The sequence below is a fragment of the Phaethon lepturus genome, unplaced genomic scaffold (assembly GCF_000687285.1).
Source record: "Phaethon lepturus isolate BGI_N335 unplaced genomic scaffold, ASM68728v1 scaffold5801, whole genome shotgun sequence".
Classification (NCBI taxonomy): Eukaryota; Metazoa; Chordata; class Aves; order Phaethontiformes; family Phaethontidae; genus Phaethon; species Phaethon lepturus.
The window spans coordinates 1-8,053 of NW_010516839.1; the positions used below are offsets into that span (position 1 = coordinate 1).

The 8,053-nt window shown below is 51.6% G+C and overlaps 1 pseudogene across 1 annotated transcript; it reads right to left on the bottom strand.

Moving 5' to 3' along the window:
• Positions 1–1,126: 1,126 nt before the first annotated feature.
• Positions 1,127–2,377, bottom strand: LOC104627805 (annotated as a pseudogene). The gene has a single exon (XR_738102.1). The product of XR_738102.1 is annotated as a potassium voltage-gated channel subfamily V member 2 pseudogene (transcript).
• Between the last annotated feature and the right edge of the window lie 5,676 nt (positions 2,378–8,053).

The window sequence follows — 8,053 nt, forward strand, 5'->3', positions numbered from 1 at the left end:
GGCCGGCCTCCCTGCCGGCGCTCCCTGCCCCCGCGGCGCGGCGGCCCCGGTGCTTCCGGGCGGTGGCCGGCCCGGTCCCACAGGAAAGCAGCTTCCCGGACCCTCCCTCCGAGGGAAACGGAGGCACTGCCCAGGAATGCACCCGGAGGAACCGCGTTTGGATGACAGGGGAGCGGGACTAAGGGGACAGGGTGAGAGCTGAGGCAGAGAGGTTTGGGCTTTGCGTGGAGCCGTGCTGACCAGGGACGGGAGCAGCCTGTGACGTTTAAGTACTCAAATCTGGTGATTTTGCTAAGTGATTTTGCACTTCCTCGAGGAGGGGTGAATTTGAAGCAGGCAGCCCGTGGTGGCCAAGGGGGATTATAAGAGAAGAACTGATCTATGGGATCATTTCATCCATAAATCAAAATGCTCTTGTAACCCCTGGCTAAACCTCAGTGCTTTAGCTGCTCCTCATCTCAGAGGTAATCCCAGGTTTATTATAGCACTCGGCTCAGCAGAGCTGCCAGCTCCCAGCACAAGCAAGGCAGCAAACAAAGATCCTGTCCCCGGCTGTAGCACACCCCAGTCTGTGTCCCCTCTCAGGACAGGGCTGAGGCATGGTGTGACCGTGTTTCCTTGGCTCCCGCAAGCCGCCCTGGGTCCCCTGGCTCAGCCCCACAAGCTCTGGCCCCCCTCACTCCTCCCGAGCCCAGCCGGGCTGCAATGCTGCACAAGCTCTCAGGCTGTCCTGGGCAGCTGTCCCCATGCCCACAGGGTCTGAACCATATCCCCAAGCCCACACATCTAAACCCCAACACTTGGGTCTCATGACAGATAAAGCCCAGGCTGGGTTACACCCCCCTTGTCACTAACCCAGGCCTGGAGGTTCCCAGGCCACCAGCCCTGTCCCACCATCCCACCCCAGCACTGGCTTTTGAGCCTCTGAGGTTAGTCCAAATCTCTGATTTCTTTTCTCAGAGCGTGCAGGGCTCTGGGTTTCCCACCATTACTGAGCTGGTGGGAAGACTGGACCTTTTTCTGCCTCCTGGCCAGCAGCAGTGGTGAATCCTTTGAGCACCGAGGCAGCCCCTACCCACGGAAGCCCCACCGCACCCCTCTCTGGAAGAAGGTGCTCACACCTTACCGCAGCCCACCACCATGCGTAGGGGATACTGGTGAAGTTGGTGCCTGGGACATCATGTTCCACAGAGTGCATGAGAGCGGAGAAGGTGAAGACCCCCATGGCAATGAAGAGGAGGAGGCAGCAAACCTGCTGGTAGCACTGGCGCATGGTGAAGCCGAAGGCCCGGAGGCCAGTGGAGTGGCGCGCCAGCTTGAGAATGCGGAAGATCCTCATGAGCTTGATGAGCTTGAGGACTTTTCCCAGCTTGCTCACATTCTCAACCTTGTGCAGTTCCTCGTGGTAAAGCATATCCCCTTCGTCCAAATGTTCAAAAAGGATCTGGATGTAGAAGGGCAGGATGGCCACCAGGTCTATAGCATTAAACGCTGCCCGCAAAAAGTTCCTGAAGCTGGAGGAGGATATGAGCCGCATGAGGTATTCGGAGGTGAAGAAGATGGCACAGATCATCTCCAGCTGCTCCATCCACATCTTCCCTGTCTTGTGTTTCATCTCCTCCACTGTGCTTAGTGTCATGCCCACAATGGAGATAAGCACAAAGAAGCTTGACATGACAGCAATGATCTTGGCTGGGACAGAAGAGTACGGGTTCTCAATGAGGTTCCAGATCATCTTCCGAAACCGTCCCATAAATTTGCCCTCAAACTGCTCTGCTGAGTCCAGGGGCTCCAATTCTGCCTCCAGCTCCTTCTGTATTTTCAGGTACTCGTTGAGTTCATCTTGCTTTTCCTCAAACAGGATCCGGCAGCAGCGCTGGGAGTATTTCAGATGGATTCCCCAGTACTCGATTTCCTCCACAAAGTTACTAGGGCACATTTCATCCATTATCCACAGGACACCGCTGCAGTAGAAGTGGAAAATGTAATGGAAAATCAAAGGATCTCTGTCAAAGAAGTACTCATTCTTCTGCACTGAGTAGTCATCGCAGAGCTGCAGCTTCTTCATAGGATCTGTGTAAAGGGCCAGCTTCCCAAGCCTGGTGATGGGATACCGGGCCACTGCCTTGTAAGCTATCTGGAACAATTTGCCACCCACGTTAATGTTGAGCAAGTACTTGTTCCTTTGGTTGGGAGTCTTGCTTTTCTCCTGGTTTCCATCCGTCACGTTCTGCATGGAGCTCCATTGCTTCACCAGGCTGTCCTGCGCAAATGGGATGTGGACGTCCTCCTCCTCCGGCGTCTGGCAGCAGCCCTGGCGATCCCCTATCTTCAGGCTGGCGGAGAGACTCGCGCACCTCGTCCCCAGCTGCTTCATTGTGCCTGACCCTCGGAAAGTGATTCCCACTACGGGCTGTGGGGCAGCAGCTCCGGCATCACGGGAACGCTCCCACCCACCACACGCTGACTGGGACAAGTGCCGTGGGCTCAGAGGAGCAGCGGTGAGCTGCTGCCCCAGGGGCACTGGCCCCGTCGTGGTGCCACGTGGCACCTGCCAGGTTCCCAAAGCCGATTGCTTATCAGATTGCGGCTTGCATCATAGGAGTTGGAGGCAGCTAAGTGTCCGCTCCTTAAGACAATAATGAGATTGCAGCACTAGCCCTTTATGTAAGGAACTATTTCCAGCTCTGCACTGCTCTTTTTCCATATTCTGTTCTTATTAGCAGTTTGTGTTTGTCACACGCTATCCTGCTTCCAAGAAGTGCGTCCAGGATAGCAAGTTGAAAAGAGAGCATGAACTTGCCTTGATTTAACCCTGAAATACCTCCTTTGCCAGGCGCAGAAATGCAGGATTTGTATCGGCTTTGTACCCCCACGACAGATGCTGCTCTTGGCACCAGTCGTTCGTTAAGCACATGAGTGCTAATGCAGCTGCCCCTGCTCCATCAGCTGTCATAGCCCAGAGAAGGGAAACAGTTGGTACCTCCCAGCTCATCCCTCAAAGCCCCACAGCACAGATTTACAGGGGAAGAGGTTAAGGAACCATCTCACCCCCCACGCGGTGCCCGAGCGGATCCCCAGTGTGTCAGGTTGCTCCCGCACTGCTGCCCTGTGCCACCTGCGCATCACGCCAGCCTCCAGCCCCATTAGTCCCACAAGCAAGGGCAGGAATGTGGAATGGGACGCTGGAAGTGCAAGTATGTGCGAAAAGTTCCCCCCAATTATAGGAACTGAAGAGGAGGAAAGAATCCTTTGGATGTGCAAGTAAAAGGGGAATCAAAATTTAAACGGGCCGATCTCTGAGGTCTTACCCTGGAACACAACCCTACCTCAGCATGTAAAACATCACATTAATTTCCATGAACTGATCTAATCAAATACAGACACCTAGAGCACAAAGCTGCTCCTAGGCGGAAAAGCAGCTCAGGCTTCACTACAATTGAAGTCTTTGAGCCTGGGGAGTAGGACAACAAAATTTCTGCTGGCACCAGACAGAGGAAGGGAAATTGCTATCACAAACACAGCCCCAAGTTTTGGCACAAGATCCATAAAGATGTGTTTCTTTCAACACTGAAGCACTCAGCTCAGGGACCAGTAAGTAAAACCTGCATGACCTTGCAGTGGAAAGAGGCTGCAACTGCTGAGTTTACCCACTATCCTTGCTCCCCATCGCACAGGAAAGGAGCTCTGCCCCACGTAACACAACAGCACATCTCAGTGCAGCAGCTCGAGCTAAGAGGATGATCTGGGACAGGCTGGTGGCAGCTGACCTCTGCCACGTGGCCCTGACAGCACAAGCACTTCTGTCAGCCCTAGCTCAGCCGTGTCCTGCTGGGATTCCTGAAGCACCTTTCCGCTCTGCTGGGCACCCAACTCCTTTCACTTGCTCTAATTACGAGGGAACAAGCTCATGTGGTCTTAAGTTTTTCACCTTATTCTTGGCTAAGTTTTTCACTTGGCATCTATTCTCCAGTAGCACCCCTGGTGCCGGTGCCAGCTGTTTCTCTTGTCTCCACCCGCTCCATTCGCTCTGCTCCCTGTATTTCATTTTTTCTATTTCAGCTGATGTGTGCTGGAGTCACTTCAGTCCTGGGCAGGCACTTCAGTCCCAGCACTTGCTTTCCCTGTCTGCCCATGCCAGCCCACCCATCACAAGTCTGCTTTCCCAGGACATGACAATCCAAAGGTGATGCAGTCCCTGGTCTCCCAACTACAGAATTCAAGCAAATGCACAAATCCAAGAAAAACAAAAAATACAGAACTCATTAGTTTCAAGTGCTTTAATCTCCTGTATTATTCACCAACAGCTATCTCCACTTGTCCCTATGGAAACAGAAGCAAGGTTGTGTGCACCCTTGCAAATGACCTCTTGGTACTAAGAATAGCAGCACTGGATAACCCAGTACTCTATATCACATATAGAAGTTTCTCCTGTGGGGTACAGCGGCACACACACTATCCAGGAGTGGCACGCTCCTGCTCAAGGGCTGATGACCATTGTCTGCTTGGCAAGCCAAGTTCTCACCTTTAAGGCACAGAGATCAGTAGCCAAGGCAGCAGCTTTCTAACTTTTGTGCAGTTAGTGAACACTTGTCCAAGGAGTACATGGTCAACACTGAACTAAAGGCATTGGTCAGTATTCTCCTCCCCCCACTGCCAGTTCTTCTGAAAGAGCTGTTCAGAAAGAGCTACACATGCTTGACACACAGATAGTGTTTGATCCAATACATAAGTTATTTCAAGCAGAAAGAAAAAAAAAAAAGGCCAAATGCCCAAAAAATCATAGAAACACAGAATGGTTTGGGTTGGAAGGGACCTAGTCCAACCCCCCTGCCTTGGGCAGGGACATCTTTCACAAGGATCAGGTTGCTCAAAGCCCTATCCAACCTGGCCTTGAATACTTCCAGGGATGGGACAGCCACAACATCTCTGGGCAACCTGTTCCTGTGCTTCACCACCTTTATCATAAAACATTTCTTCCTTATGTCCAGTTTAAATCTACCCTCTTTCAGTTTATAGCCATTGCCCCTTGTCCTGTCACTACAGGCCTTGGTAAAAAGCCTCTCCATCTTTCTTACAAGCCTCTTTTATATATTGAAAAGACACAATAAGGTCTACCTGGAGCCTTCTCTTCTCCAGGGATTGCCCTGACCAAGGTGCAGGACCTTGCACTTGACCTTACTGAACTTCGTGATGTTCACATGGGCCCACTCATCTAGTCTGAAGGTCCCTCTGGATGTCATTCCCTCCCTCAAGAGAATCAACTGCACCACTCAGCATGGTGCCATCCACAAACTTGCTGAGGGTGCACTCGATCCCACTATACACACCACTGATGAAAATATTAATAGCGTTGGTCCCAGTGCGGACCCGAGGGACAGCACTCATGTCAAAACAGTTTTAAGTGGTACACCTTTAAACAGTGTTAGAGAAGCAACATCCAGAGTTCAGCACTGTGGTGGAAAGTGCAGTTCTGCAAAGGGCAGACATCCTTTCTGGAAGGGAGTGTGCCAAGAAGCTGCGTGCCCCACGCTAACTCAGGGTGGCAGCGCAGCAAAGCCAGAGCAGACAGGAAACTTTTCAACCTCCACCCCTGTGGCTGACCTGTCAGTAAAAGCTTCCTGTACGTTGGATTGAGCAGCATCGAAATACTAGCGCAAACATGGAGTATGTGTCTGATCTGCGTGGAGTCAGTGAGTTTCTACTGAAACAGATGAGAAAGTCCCTATTCCGTGACAAAATACAGGGGGAAGAATGGGGCAGGTGAAAAAAGTCTCTTGGCTGGAAGTGGAAGAAAATAGTTGAATAGCACCTAGCACCTGTCATTTAATGGAGAATAAAATCTTTGGGTCCAAGGCCACACCGGTGAGAATCAGCATCAATAACCCCTGGAGGCAAGAACAACGAAGAAATTTCTACCACCTTTGTGAGGGGTGATTTCACAGCACCAGGGAAAGTCCTGTGCTATTTCCAGTGCCAAAGTAGTCCCACAAACTAAGACCCATTTCCAAGGGGAGCATCCTCTTGTTATTCCAGTGTAATAACCCAGATTTGAGAGCTTGTGTCCAATTCAGTCAGCCTCTGTGGTGAGCTGGAAAGAGACCAGGCTAGTCCCATCTTATCACCTGTTACAAGAACAGAAAAGCCTGTGGTTATTGACAGTCCTTTGGGCAAAAACCTGATTTGACTTCAGTTTGTGCAATGTGGAGGAAAACAATCCACACCAGAAGATTAGCATCTTAGCATGAGTGCTCAGTGTCTTTGGCAGCAGAGGAGGGACCAGCACTTCACTATCAAAAGTAGTCAGCATCTTCTCAGGTTAGACTATGCAACTATCCCTGCAGTCAGGCAAGAGCCTTCATGCCAGACTGTGAGAAAGTAAGGTAAGGGGAGAGTTCTGCTGCTCCAGGGCAGACTGAAACCCCAAGCATGTGGCTGACCAGCAGCAGGAACAGCTGGGAAAAGCTATTTCCAGAGGGGAAAGCTGTAGAGGCTAGAAACACAGGGCAAGAAGGCATTTCCCCCTCATGCATACAGGGCACTTGGGATGCAAGAAACTTACCCTTCAGGGAAATGAGCCTGTCTGGCACTTGTCAGGCATCAGCTGTTCCCTAGATGCTTTTTCAAGGCTGAAGATGTCAAATCTGCTTTTTGCTTTGGACAGGGCCCACACAGCAACAGAACCCACAGCTACCAGCATGCTCAGGAGCACTGGAGAGGAGAGTGCACAAGCAGAGAACCACTCACTGCACCTGGTCTGGACATCAGTACTGGGCTCTGCTTCTCAACAGCATTAGCCAACAGCTAGAGGTCAGCAGCTTCCCTCAAGGACAAGGGACAGAGACAGAGAAAGTGAGTTAGTGCCAGATCGCATGGAATGCCCTTTCCAAGGACATAGCACGTCCAAGTCAGAGGAAAGATGAAGCTATGGTTTAAGGCCTCCCCGCCCAGCAAAAGCAGCTACTGATACAGGTCTGGAATTAACTCCCATCAGGATACTCAATTTATAGCCCAAGCCAGGACCAAGACCACCTGCAGCACTCCGAGTCTCACATTACCTGCAATAATCAAGGTCCATGTGTGGCCTTGACTCCGTGATGGCACAGAGCCTCCAGGCACAGGTGTAGTTGAAGCCTCTGCAATGAAAGCAAGAAGTCCATCAGGCTTCCAACTCATCTTGTGGTCAGCATTCAAAGCAATCTCCAGTCCAAACTTGGCTGGGTTCCTAGTTCACCTCAAGAGTGCCAACAGGCCTTTTCCAATTTAAGCAAAACTTTATCTGTCATTACTGTGATTAGCCTACATCAGTGGAAAAAAAATCCAACTGGAAATGCATAATAAAGCAAGCTGGGAACTTTCCCAGCTGTAGCTGCAGCAACCTAACCTCTGTTCATGGCACTGGGAACAACCAAAACGCAGCTCATCTCCCCACCTAGCAACTGAACTGGTGCAGGCATCAAATCCAAATACAGTCTCTCACACCTGCAGTAATCGACCCCTCCACTCCACATCCACAGTGCTTCAGCTCCCAGATGACACAGAAACCCCTGGGGTAGGGAAGCTGGAACCACACTTTCAAGCACCTCAGCCAGCCAACAGGTCTGTGACAAAGGAAGCTCCAGAGCATCTCAGAGCAGAGCAGCAGACACAAACAGTCCTGGGGATGCAGACACACCCTTCAGCTTGACAGCTACCGGCATCCGCTGCTCTGATCCTGCTTGCACAGCCCAGAAGTGCTTCCCCCATCCTTTTCCCTTCAGCTTGCCCATTCCTCAGAGACCAGAGGAGCTCAGAAGGGTGGACAGAGACTGCAACGTCACTGACGTGTTGGAAGGAAGCAGCCAGAATGGAAGTTCTGGAAGAAGGTCCTTCAAAGGCACTTCCCGAGGGAGCTAACACCGTCTTTAAACACCGTCTCCCCAGGAGGAAGCTTACGGTGGGGCTAACCCTACAGTGCTTCCTCTGCCCAGGGCAAGTTGTGGTGAACGCGGCTCAGAGAGGCTAGAAACGGCAGAGGTGAAAGCCTGGAGCCCCTCTATCACCCCCTGAGCAC